The 12,163-nt window shown below is 38.2% G+C and overlaps 1 protein-coding gene across 8 annotated transcripts in view; it reads right to left on the reverse strand.

Annotated features, from left to right (window-relative positions):
- CTNNA3 (catenin alpha 3) overlaps window positions 1-12,163 on the reverse strand; it is a 460,135-nt gene that overhangs the window by 115,230 nt on the left and 332,742 nt on the right. The gene's annotated exons all lie outside the window — the stretch shown is intronic.

A 12,163-nucleotide genomic window follows, 5' to 3' on the forward strand; every position in this document is an offset into this window, starting at 1 on the left:
TAGAAACATCAACCTGTAAGTCTGAAACATTAACTTCTATTTTGTTCACAGAAAATACTAACTGAACTGCGTACTTCTTTTGGATTTTACCTTAAGGTGAACAAAGTATTGATTGAGTTGGCAGTCTCTCCCTGAGGCAGATTTTCATTCACATATGCAGAAATGATTCCAAGATGTTAGAATTTAAACTCAAAAAAGCTAAAAAAGAACACAAACAACCCTCTGCCCAAAAAAACATTCCACATCACCACCAAAAACAAATATCTGAAAGTATCTTTCTTAAAGTGAGTGTCTATTAATCACAGAGTTGGCAGCCCTAAACTACCTGTTTAATTGGCTTATGAAGGTTTCAGGTTACAGAAAATTTCTCTCCCTGCATGAGTGAGAACATCATAGCAATAGTAATCCTTTCCTGAGTTTTATTTCTTTCCCTCAGTTATTTTAACATGATTACAATAAGATTTGTTTGGTTTGAGATGCTAACTGTTGTGCTTCAACCCTTGCCTTCAGTTTCTTGGGCACCCAATTCAGCCTACAGACAGGTTCCTGGATTGCCCGCTTCCCCAGCCAGAATCCAGATGTATTCCAGGATCCTGGGGAAATGAAGAAAGCAGAGTCTTAACTCTCAGCATGTTTAAGTCTCTCTGCTTTCTTAGAGCTTTATATGAGCCAGGCTCCAAGATCTCTGAAAGTGAGGCAGTACACTATAAAAGCACACAAGCCATCTTGATGCCTACATCAGGATCTGGGGAGAGGAAAGGCAGAGAAAAACTAGCCCAGAAGCATGGACACCTAGATGGGCAAAAGGAAAAGAGAAGCCAGAAAAAGCAGAAATGTAAGCACAGCTAGCTGGGTAGGAGTCACTCTTCTATCTATGTAGTCCAGACTCTCTCCTGGGCTACAAGACCAATCACAACCAAGGAAAAACTTTCCTCCAGGAACACTCAGGGATGACATGCACTCATAGAACTTGCCCCTAGCCTCTTCATTTCAACTGGTCACGTTAAATACACCCTTCTTATATCTACTGAGAGAAATTATGTGTTTTAAGGACAACCCACCTCATCCTCTACATACACATGTAAATGTGTTTAATTGACTCGGGCCTTAGAGGTGCTCATTTCTCTCCTCTGGCTACAAAAGCTGAGAATTCTTAGCTTAGTTTTCATTCTAAAAATTACAGGAGGTGGTTCATATTTGCATTATTCATCATAATGTACAGGACAGCAAAGAATTTATGTATTAATACTCTGTAACATGACAGTGACTTTGTAGGACAAGAACGGAAAAACAATTAATTGGAAAAGGTAGCAAGACATTAAAGAGGAAGCAAGACGTGAGAAGAAGAAATAGAGTATTCTTGTTTAATCCTTGGACATCATAACCACAAATCAAGCTTGCAACATGCTCCCCCTTCCCAACTGCTACTAACTTCTAGAACGTACATAGCAAATTTTACTTAGATCAGCCACTTCTCAGCTATGAACCTAGGTAACCGTAATAATCTTAGTAAACATTTTCTCCTAAATGTATCCTCTTCACTAAAGTAACTACAAATTAACATAGAGTGAAATGTTTCAGAGTCTAATTTACCTTCCTAAAAAACAAATTTAACAACTTCAGCTTCACGAAGCACTATGGAATAAACCCCTTCAACTTCAATTTGATCATGGCAATACCTGACCAACACTGTCTGGAAGGTCATTTGGCCTAGACTAGGAAAGCAGGTAGCACTGGACTAGAACACCTATTTTTGTCTTAACTACTGAAGACAGAGTGATATTCCAATGCCATGTCTTTTCTGTCACAATTCTCATTGCACATGTACATCTCTTACATGTGATCAGAAATGTGGGGACTGGCAAATGACCCCCCCACACACATATACTTCCTCTTCCATACCAAGCAGTGTGTCAGCGACCTGCATTATACACCCAGCTTCGTTAAACTGCTCCAAAAACTGCCTCCACCATTTAAATGTATTTCCACCTCATACAGTCAGTGCTTCCAGACTGACCAAAGACATGAGTTAATCAGCATACAGCCCTCATCTCCTATAGCACTTATTAGAAATTCAAGTTTTAGTGAACACAGCATGCTGGAAGAACATCGCCAGCTAACCTTAACTCTGCATTTACAGGTCAATTGACTCCGGCTGGTGAATGAGAGATAACAGCCAAATGAAACAGGTAAGGCTCTGAAGGGGGAGATCACTGCAAGGAGAATAAGGCTCACCAGAATAACAAACAGTTGCTCAGAGAGGTTGTAAAATCTCTCTCTTAGTCTGAATTCAGTGTTGGCCCAGCTGTGAGCAGTAGGATGGACTAGCCCTTCAGGTCCCTTCCAACCAGAATGATTTTATGATTCTGTGATACAGAGGGGAAAAAATGGTAAGAAGTGCCAGCCAAAAAAGAGCATGGACTAAGGCTGGCACAGCCAGGGTCCACAACCTACTGAAACGCCTTCTCTGCATCAGCAAGTCCTTTTACAGATTTCGTCATAAAATTGTTCAGAACATTTGCCACCAACTGTCAGCCTTAACTTAGATTTCTCTTCTCAGTTTGTTACCTTAGATGTAATAATCACTTTTTACACTTCCCTTTAGCTACTGGATAATAATTATGTGCCTTACAAAATCGTGTCATTTTCCTTGGTATGTAGCATCCAGTTCATAAAATACATACGAAAACCATTTTCTCTGTACTCAGTCTGGGCCTGGTCCCTTCAAATTTACACAGCAATACATAACCAATTCTTTAGGAATTTCCCCTCCCCTTCGCCCCCCAAATTATTTCTCCATTCCCATCAGCTTTTCATCGGTCTACCAGAACTGTCTGGGGGAGAATTCTTAACAAGAAGAGAAGATTCTCCTTCAGTACATGTCTTGTTGTGTCACACAGTGTCATACACAAAACACTCCACAAGCCTTTGGTCTTTTGTACCCCCCCTTGCCCCTTTTGAAGGCAGAGTTGCTTACACAGCTGATGAATTAAAGCAGATAGAGGGAGAAAAAAAAAAGTTGTATTCTCAGTGCTATGAAAAGTATAGATTCAATTTTCCATATCATTTGCTCTGCCAAAAGAGAAGAGCTGAAGTCTGCAGTTTTATTGCCTTGGGTGAAATATGACTTGGCCCTAAACAGGGCATAAATAAATTTGTTTTCTGCCCTTCTGTGGCTGGGAAATGGAAAATTTATTGTTGCTTTCTAGATTCTGCATTCAAAATCCAAATCTAGCTAAAATATTACCTAACTTCATGAAAATATCTCTTAAAAACTCAGAAAGGCCTTGGTAAATCATAAATCCTTAAGTCTAAAATGGCAAAAAAAATGTTTTCTGAGTAATGGATTATCTAAAGGAATTAGTTTATGCCAGGAATTACACAGAGTTTTTCATTGAGCTCTGGTCTTATCTAAATGGAAATTATTGTCTTTTGAACAGTGAAATAACTAGCCAGACTACAGGGAAACAGTTCATAGCATCCATCTTAAAAATCAATGCATAGCTAATACCCTAATTAATTTCAGGGCAGATGCTATAGAATGAAGAGCTGGCAATCTTCCTACTTTGGACCAAACAGCATAAAAGCAATAACAGCATAAAAGAAATTTGCAATTACTAGGTAATACTCAAAGTCTTTCTCTGGATCAGCTGGAGGATTTGGTCAATTTGTCACCTTCAGAAAGATTTAATTTCCTATGGGCATGGCAGGGGGGAATTAACAAATATGAAAATTTATCATCTATTTCCTTCTGCTAGATTAGGAGTATATAATTGAGACCTTTTACATCACTTGTTTTACAACTTGTGCAACAAAGCAGACCATGTTGTGTTAAATCCTATCTATTTCATTTATGTCTATAAAATATTGTCAAAAGATAAAAAAGCCATCTGCCACTCTAAAATAATTGTTCAGGTGGAAACACTGACTTTATGGTAATATCCTCTTGTAACACCTTTGTATCTGCTATACTGAACATCTGATGAACATCTAATAATTCTATTTGACATAATAGCCAACCCACAGATAGGGCAAATGTTAACAGAGAGAAAACACCTAACTGACAGGAGAGAACTTGAGTAGAAAACTCCAGTGTCTCTCTAAAAAAAAATTATACTCCAAGCTATGACAGATCTGTCGATTTTCCTGGTGGAAGCATTAACAAATCTTCAAATTGTGTTGTGTACTGTTGAAAATGGTTACCTCTCAAAGCATCAAACTTACAGAAAGAAATGTTGCCTTTTCATTTGATCAGTTTTTCCACAGTTTTTCCAAAGCGTGAGCTGGTATCATCTGAAGGGTCGACAGCCCAGCAGCACCTTTCCTTTCCTCTCCTCTCCTCATGATGCAGGAAGCCATATGAGCTCCTACAGCTGTACAGGCTATTTGCATCAAGCTATACAGTACAGCAAAAGTGCACAAAGTTATGATACTGGAACATGTAGTTTCCAGTTATGAAACAAAAGCTAACTGATAAAGAATGAGATAATGAAGGGCTAGTATTCAGGATTTTAAAAACTGAAACAGAGAAGATTTTAACTTTCGACAGTCTCCCACTGCAAGAGAAAAAATTCACCAAGTAAGCAAGGTGCGTTTAATATTTGATTTGACGTTCTAAACAAAATCAGTGCAATTTTAAAGGAACAAGAACAGGCCTCCTGGCCCATCAGCTTATTATTCTTTTAGTATTAAATCTCCCCGGTAACAGTGTCTCAGCACACTACCTTAAACAGATTCAGTGGTGTTATCTTAACAACAATGCCTGGAAGGCCATCCCTGGGTATTTAAGCATGTCTGTGTGAGAAAGAGGTGGAACATCTGCTCTGGATTTGCTTTCCTTTAGTTTTTGGTTGCAGCTTTTTCTCATTATTTTCATTAGGCAAAACATTACATTTATTTTCAATTGCCATGTTTACTTCAAAGTCTACTTTGTAGAACAGAAATCAATTTGGCTCACTGAGAAAGCCATAATACCTCTGCTGCCTCCCCTATTAGTTGGTAAAAAACATAACTTGAAAGGATTTTTGAGATACCCTATGACTGTACTAAATGAAAAATCACTTAATCAGCAACATTTCATGTATCTTATCAATACCAACCCCCGCCTTATCACCATGTCACTGAAGATGTCTCACAAAACTGGCTGCAGAGTATGTAACAGAAAAATATTTAAGGTGTGTGTTTAATGATTGATAACCACATAAACTACACTGACCAAACAAAATCTGCCACACAGAGACCCACTTCTGTTCCTCCTCTCTTTTCATTTTTTTCTTATTATATTAATCTTCCTCTAGCTAACAAATCCTGAATTGCAAAACTGAGCTTAATACACTGCTTGCCATCCATGAAGCTTATATCCAAGTGGGATATTTAAAGCGTGCAATATTAAGTGTTTACATTTCACAGTATACCTCATAGGTATCCTGACTTGGTCATCTTTTTTCTTAAATACTTTACAAATACTTCTTAGGGACACTGAAATTCCACTACATCCACTATATAATTATACCCTAGTTTTGGTGGTGGGTGGGTTTTTTTGGCAGTGGTGATCTTCAGGACAACATATTAAACAGACTGGTTCCAAACACTGATACATCTGGAAAAGGCCATGATATTATAGCTGCAATTTTGTACATACATAAGGAAACTGAAGCTTGTTGCTCAAAAATATACACACAGTGCCCCGTCCCTAACTTAAATAAAACGTCCTCAAACAGAAAAAGATAAGTATAAATGTGTATGCGTAAGCATATATACATATGTGTATGGAGAAGTTTCATACTGGAATTAAGACTTCTCAAGAATACACCTTCTGCACCTACAGTATGATTACAGTAAGGAATAATGTCAAGAAAACCATAAACCAAATATATCTGTCACTGGCTGGCTAACTCTCAGTAGTAAAAGCGCACACCAGAAGTTGAAGAATTACAACACAACCGTGCACTAGAACCTGCTCTCCCAGGTAAATTTTATGTCATATCCTAGAAAGTTTAGCACTCTGCACCATAGTAGCATGCTCACTTTAAGCTCTTAGTGTCACTGATCAAAAATCTTCCTTTAAATTTGGTTGTGTTTATTTAGATACCATTTTTTAGAACACAGTGTGTTTCCAGTAGGCTTCATTACAAAAAAGCAAGCAAATCAACTCCTGCAAACTGCACAAAAACATTAAAAGCTACAGCCACAGCTGCAGCTGGAAAGCTATTTGCAACCAAGCTGTTACGAAATAAACACACCAAAAAATTAATCCCAACCTGCTTCAAACCCATGCATTGTAGACTATGATCCAAATGTTGCCAAATATGAACTGAGCCAGGTCAAATACAAAGTGAATTCCAAATGCAACCACCTTCAAAACCCTTGAAGACGACACTATTCGTTTGTAAAGCTTGTGATGAGAAACAAATACTGCAAGATAACCTGGTCTCAGCAGCAACTTAATGAAATTCAGTAAAAAGTGAGGAGGAATTCAGTATGAAATTTTAGCTTGGGGATGGAAACTGTAACAGAAACGACTAGGTCCACTGGACTGCAGTACGTAGCTCTGCAGTCCTGCCCATTTACTGAATGGCTTCACACACCTTCCCATTTGCTCTTATCCTCTACAGCTATGGAAGTACTTCACCACTAAAATGTCCTCATAATGTTAGTAACAGGGATAGAAAATCTTAAATTAAAGGATGCTAATTTGGAATAGCAGGTTTTCATGGAACAACACTTGCCAAAATGGTTTCCCAAAAATCGGCACGTGATCCACAGTCCAGTTCAGCGGGTAGGATATATTCCACCTAAACAAGTGGTCCTGAACTGAAGCTGGCTATCACGGTACCCAGTGATCAGTCAGTAAAACAGACCACAAGCAGTGTCAATAAACTCAAATTCATGTGCATAGTGAAGAAAGAGCTCTAGGATTACATAAAATACTGAACTACAAATTAGTTACTACTACTAAGCATAACAGTCTCTGAAGTCAATTAAGAAAATTCTAAAAGAACACTAGCTCATTGATGACTAAAAGGTAAACAACGTTAGGATTTCCCAGAGAAGACCTGACATAAAAGAAAAAAAGGGTTTTACTATGCCAGCATAATCCATATGCCTGCATCTTAAATGCTGCGCACAGTTCTTGTCCTTCCATCTAAAAACATCAATTTCAGTAACCAGCAGGACTAAAACCAAATCCCCCTAGTTCTTCACAAAATCTCTAAATTCTTGCAATAACAGTTATGTGATGTTATGGGAGACAAATGGTTTTAAAGTAAGCAGAGGAGACAAGAGGATATGCCCAGTGAAGGCAATGTTGTATTACAGCTTCGACAGAACTTTCAGGTGGGTCATTAACCTGCTGCAAGCTGTACCAGCTAAAAGGAAACCTTGCATGCTCAGTGACACACAGCAAGCCCTTAGTCTTGATCAAAAAGGGGAAAATTCAATCCCATTTTCTTACACTCCAGGGGAGAGTCATGAAGAGAGAGCCTGACTGTTTTACCTTACTGAAATCATATTTATCCTGATGCATATTATTGTCAGGCCAAACAAACTTGAGATAAATGGAATTGAAACCCACAGTGTAATTTACCTTCCTGTTTGAATTTCATTTCACCATAAACAAGCATATACACCTCTACCTAGATTCTTATGTTCATTGTCTTTCAAAAAGCATGGCACAGTATTTTTCTATTGCACATGCCAAAAAGTCAGCATGAAAACATTAAATTTAATCTCAAGTCTCTGAACAGGATCTTGGGTTTTTCCCCACCTCCACAGATATACTAAGAGTGAATCTATAAATGGCAATTTTTGAAGCGTTCATCTGTAAACATGCTACATAAGACTGGAAAGAAGTGATAAACTGAAACAGAAATTTGAACCATTAATAGAAAACTAATTATATCAAGAGAGGTATGTAAGCCAGAAATTCAATCAAACCCTTACTCTTTGGCCAGCATATTTTGCAGCTGACTTTGAGTGACTTCAACCACCCAGACTGCCATCTTAACGATTTTAACCATCCAACGCAATTTGAAACTGAGCCTGACCAAAATCTAAAATTTAGTGCTATAAAGACTTACAGACTGAGGCCTGGCTTTATGATTCATTGTATTTGAGTGCTATTCATCAAGTGCATTTTTTCCAACATAATACAAGATGTAACAATGTTCCAAGGTTAAAAGAAGGGCGATCTCAGCTTTCCAAACAAGCACCACAGAACACTTAGATCCCTTAATCCCAGAATCCCAACTGAATGAGAGCTTTGCAGTACCCATAAAGAAGAAATGGTTTCTATTAGTAAATGGGTATTAGAATGTTTTGCTTTTTAAACAGTAAAAACAACACTCTCCTACCCATAAATAACATGTCTGATTGTTGGTGGTATTTAGTTTGGTTTGTTTTTAAACTAAAAGCATTTCATAAGAAACTTCAGATTCTGTTTTGCATTTTAGAAAAATATTCTAGCATGATTTCATCTTACATAGCAGTTCAATGAGAACTAGAACAAGGACTTTCCATTTCTACATTTAACCAAACAAACACACACAAAACCCCACACACAACACCAAACCAAACACACCACAAACCTATCCACTATTATCCAGATCACATCCACAAAGGAACACACAGGAAGCACTGTACATAAAATTCCACTCCTTACCCATAAAATGGGCAATAAACCCAGGAGCTACAAAGCCCCACTAGCTCTTGGTCCCATGGAGCCCAGCAGCAGGAACCAACAGGGCCAAGCACCAAGGCAAATTTTCCATGGCAACAGAATCAACAGGCCCAAGATTCTGTGACTTGTACTCATGAAAGCAAAGCAGGATGTCTTTGTGCAGGTTAAGTGGCACGTAAATAGAGCTACAAGCTGTGCAAGTTTTTTTAATAAAACCTGCATGTGGAATTTAAAGGAAGTACACACATGATCCAAGAGTGAGTTGGCCTCTGCAGGCTCTGGCAAAGGAATGAAATCTTAGGATGCTGCTAAATCTAGTTGCAACGGTAGAGACCTCTGATGGTCATCAGTCATGGCCACAGATGGACTTCATTCTACTGTGGCACACAGGAGAGTACTTTAAGCTACAAACATTGTCACTTACTACATTTGATGAGGCTTAAACTCATTGTATGCTTTTTCTGATCTGATTTTTTAAAATAAATGGTAAACAATCTTTTATTTGGTTTCCTTCAGGGGTTAATAAAAAAGCAACCAGAGTTAACAGAAGAATCTCACCAAAGTGAAGCCCTGGGTTCACATAATACTCATCTGCCCAATTACAACACTCATAGGTGAAGTCCAACTACCATAAATTGAGCATAATTAAAATTAGAGATGAGAGCACTTTACCCACAGTAATTCAATCACACACACACAAGTGCACAAACATGCAATCACTCCTATAATTGCAGTGATGCACAACTTAAAGTGAACAGGCTTAAAGTGAACATGGCTTTGATTAGGTGAGTTTTTTTCTTTGTTATAGCACTACAATAGCAAACCTACTGCAAATATCTGAAGTAGCAAAGTTTGAGATGTTCCAACAGTCCCCACTCTCCCTGCAACATACCTATTTGCTAGCAGATACAGGTAGTCAATAAGTAACTTCCTAGATCATGCTCCTTAAAATCTACTGGCTGGTCTCCATGCAAGCTATTCTGCAATGCAATGAATATTTCACTCACTCGACTTCCTCCTCTAAGACAACTGTTGTTGCACAATTTTTTAAATTGAAAAAAAAAAAAAAAAAAAAGCCCAAGAGAAAGGCATAACCCCAGAGACAAAAGGCAAACCCCTAAACACAAAGTAACATAATATTCTGATTAGACCAATTTACATTAAACACTTTATATGTGGCTCGAACACAATTGTGTATCTTAGCAAAGAACAAGTGACTAGTAAAGCATAAAAAGTTCTCAATAGAAACATACCTGAACTTCAGTAACCTCAAACAAGCACCTTCCTTAATGCAGGTTTACTGTAGTTGCTCAGAAAGATCAAAGCTAACATACATTCCTAAATCACTGAACAAAACCACAACAGAATAAAGTGCAACTGAAAAAAATGCAGAGATATCATGCATTGTTTCTATTTGCAAGTGGTTCCACTGAACTAGCAAACAACGCACTAAAGTTTTACAGCCTTACCTGCCATGTACTAGAATATTGCAGAAGGTGGTTGGTCGTCTGGTTGCTTTTGGTGGTGGTGGTTGGTTGGGTTGGGGGTTTCATTGTGTTTTTGTTGTTGTTTGTGTGTGTGTGTTTATTTTTTAAATGAGAATGGGTGTGTATGGAGGAAGGAGATTCTAGAAGTTTTAGAAGATAAACTTCAAAGGGAAGATATTAGAGGACTTAGAGGTAGGACAAGAAGGAAATGGCAAATTTTCAGTGGAAATGCACAGTACTAAGGAACTGAAGAGATTTAGGAATAGAATTACAAGAAAAAATGTACAAAATGGTTTCTAAGCTGTGAAATGCAACAACGTTGGATATAACCTTTCAGAAATTTCAACTGGTTTTCAGTAGCTGGCATTAAATAAATTTTCCCAGTGTGTTTGAATCTTCCAGTGGAATATGAGGAAAACAAGTGAGGGTAAACAGGATTTTACAGAGTTGGAGTAATATTTTTCAAAAGGCATCTAGACAATGTAGGAATTCTTTCACTAAACTTTCAAGAGAGTTTCAGCACTTCTGAATGTTCTACCATTTGCCTCCATCTACATATTTACAGTGACCTTACTTATAAACGGCACCTCTACAAAAAAACTCTTGCCCTGTCTAGGCTCAAACCTGTAGCAATTTTGTACATACAGAAATTGCAGATGATCATTCAAAACAGAGATCAGAGGGAAGATCGCTTTCCAAACTTTTTGGCAAAGTTAGTATCACAATTCAACAGCACCGATGCCATCAGTATATTGCAATAAACAAGTGAAGAGTGCGCAAAGGATAAAAATCCTAGGTTTAACACGAGACGCACTACTTAGTAATGGTGCGATGAGCACGACAATACATTCTCTTTCCTGACACTGATTTAGTGCAGTGAAGGACAGGCAATGCCAGGAGAATCAGAACCTGTATTTTGGCAGGAAGGCATGACATACAAAGAACTGCAAAACCTATCATATCTAACCTCCATTCTCCTTCCAGTTGCCTCCTGCCCAGAAGTTGTCACCCTACTCAAACCAGTGGGGCAGCAAGCAGTTCTTTATAGCAGCCACATCTCCTGGCAACTAACTTGGGGAAAATGACATCAGTTATTACCTGGAAGAAAATCAACATGCCTCAGTCACTCCAGATAAAGGAACCACAAAACAATTTAAAAACTTGCTAATGAACACACATCAGAAAGGAACACTGAACAAACACGTTATTTCCCCCAGTATTCTTTACTGCATGACCAACTTATTTGTGGAATGCCATTATTAACAATTCCTGCAATTATGAAATTACCAGTACATATAAAAAACTAAGAAATTATTCAATGTGATTCCAGCACAATTACCCCAGCACAAAGAATAATCCATATTTTAATACCTCCTTCCCCCTCAAGCCTCAGTCCACCAGCAGAAGAGTGACTGAGGCTGCAACAATGACTGCAATTCCAGTTTGGATGCCAACTTCCTTGCTCATCTGTGATGATCAGTGTGAGTCATCACACAGCTCCTAAAAGAACCAGGACCTCTGGTTAGCAGACAGAATGCACAGAGCAGGACAGGGTGAATCACATTCATCACGTCTGGTGCTCAGCATCCTTCCCTCACAAAATATCATAAATTAATGTAAGTTAAAACATAGGCTATTTTCACCTTGAAGATTGCTGCTTCTGTTTCAAAAAAGAAAAAGGGGTTTTATACTAAAAAACAAAGCTTTCTCTTCTCTTCAAATATAACAAAGAGAACTTACCACCCCCTTCATGTCTTGGCCTGCTTCAACCCTCAGACTGTAATGGCTAGTATAAATTATTATTTCAGATGATTTGAGGCCCCAGAAAAAAAGAACAAAGCAGCACTGGGTAGACTATGACACAATCCTGGATAAATGACTATGTAGAGATTAAAAGGACAGGCAGCATAAACAAAGTTATTTCTTAAGAATACCTTTATACATAATGTGACACTGGATAACGAAGAACAGTTCAACAGCAGAATAACTACTGTAGGGC

This window comes from Columba livia, chromosome 6, assembly GCF_036013475.1.
Source record: "Columba livia isolate bColLiv1 breed racing homer chromosome 6, bColLiv1.pat.W.v2, whole genome shotgun sequence".
Lineage (NCBI taxonomy): Eukaryota > Metazoa > Chordata > Aves > Columbiformes > Columbidae > Columba > Columba livia.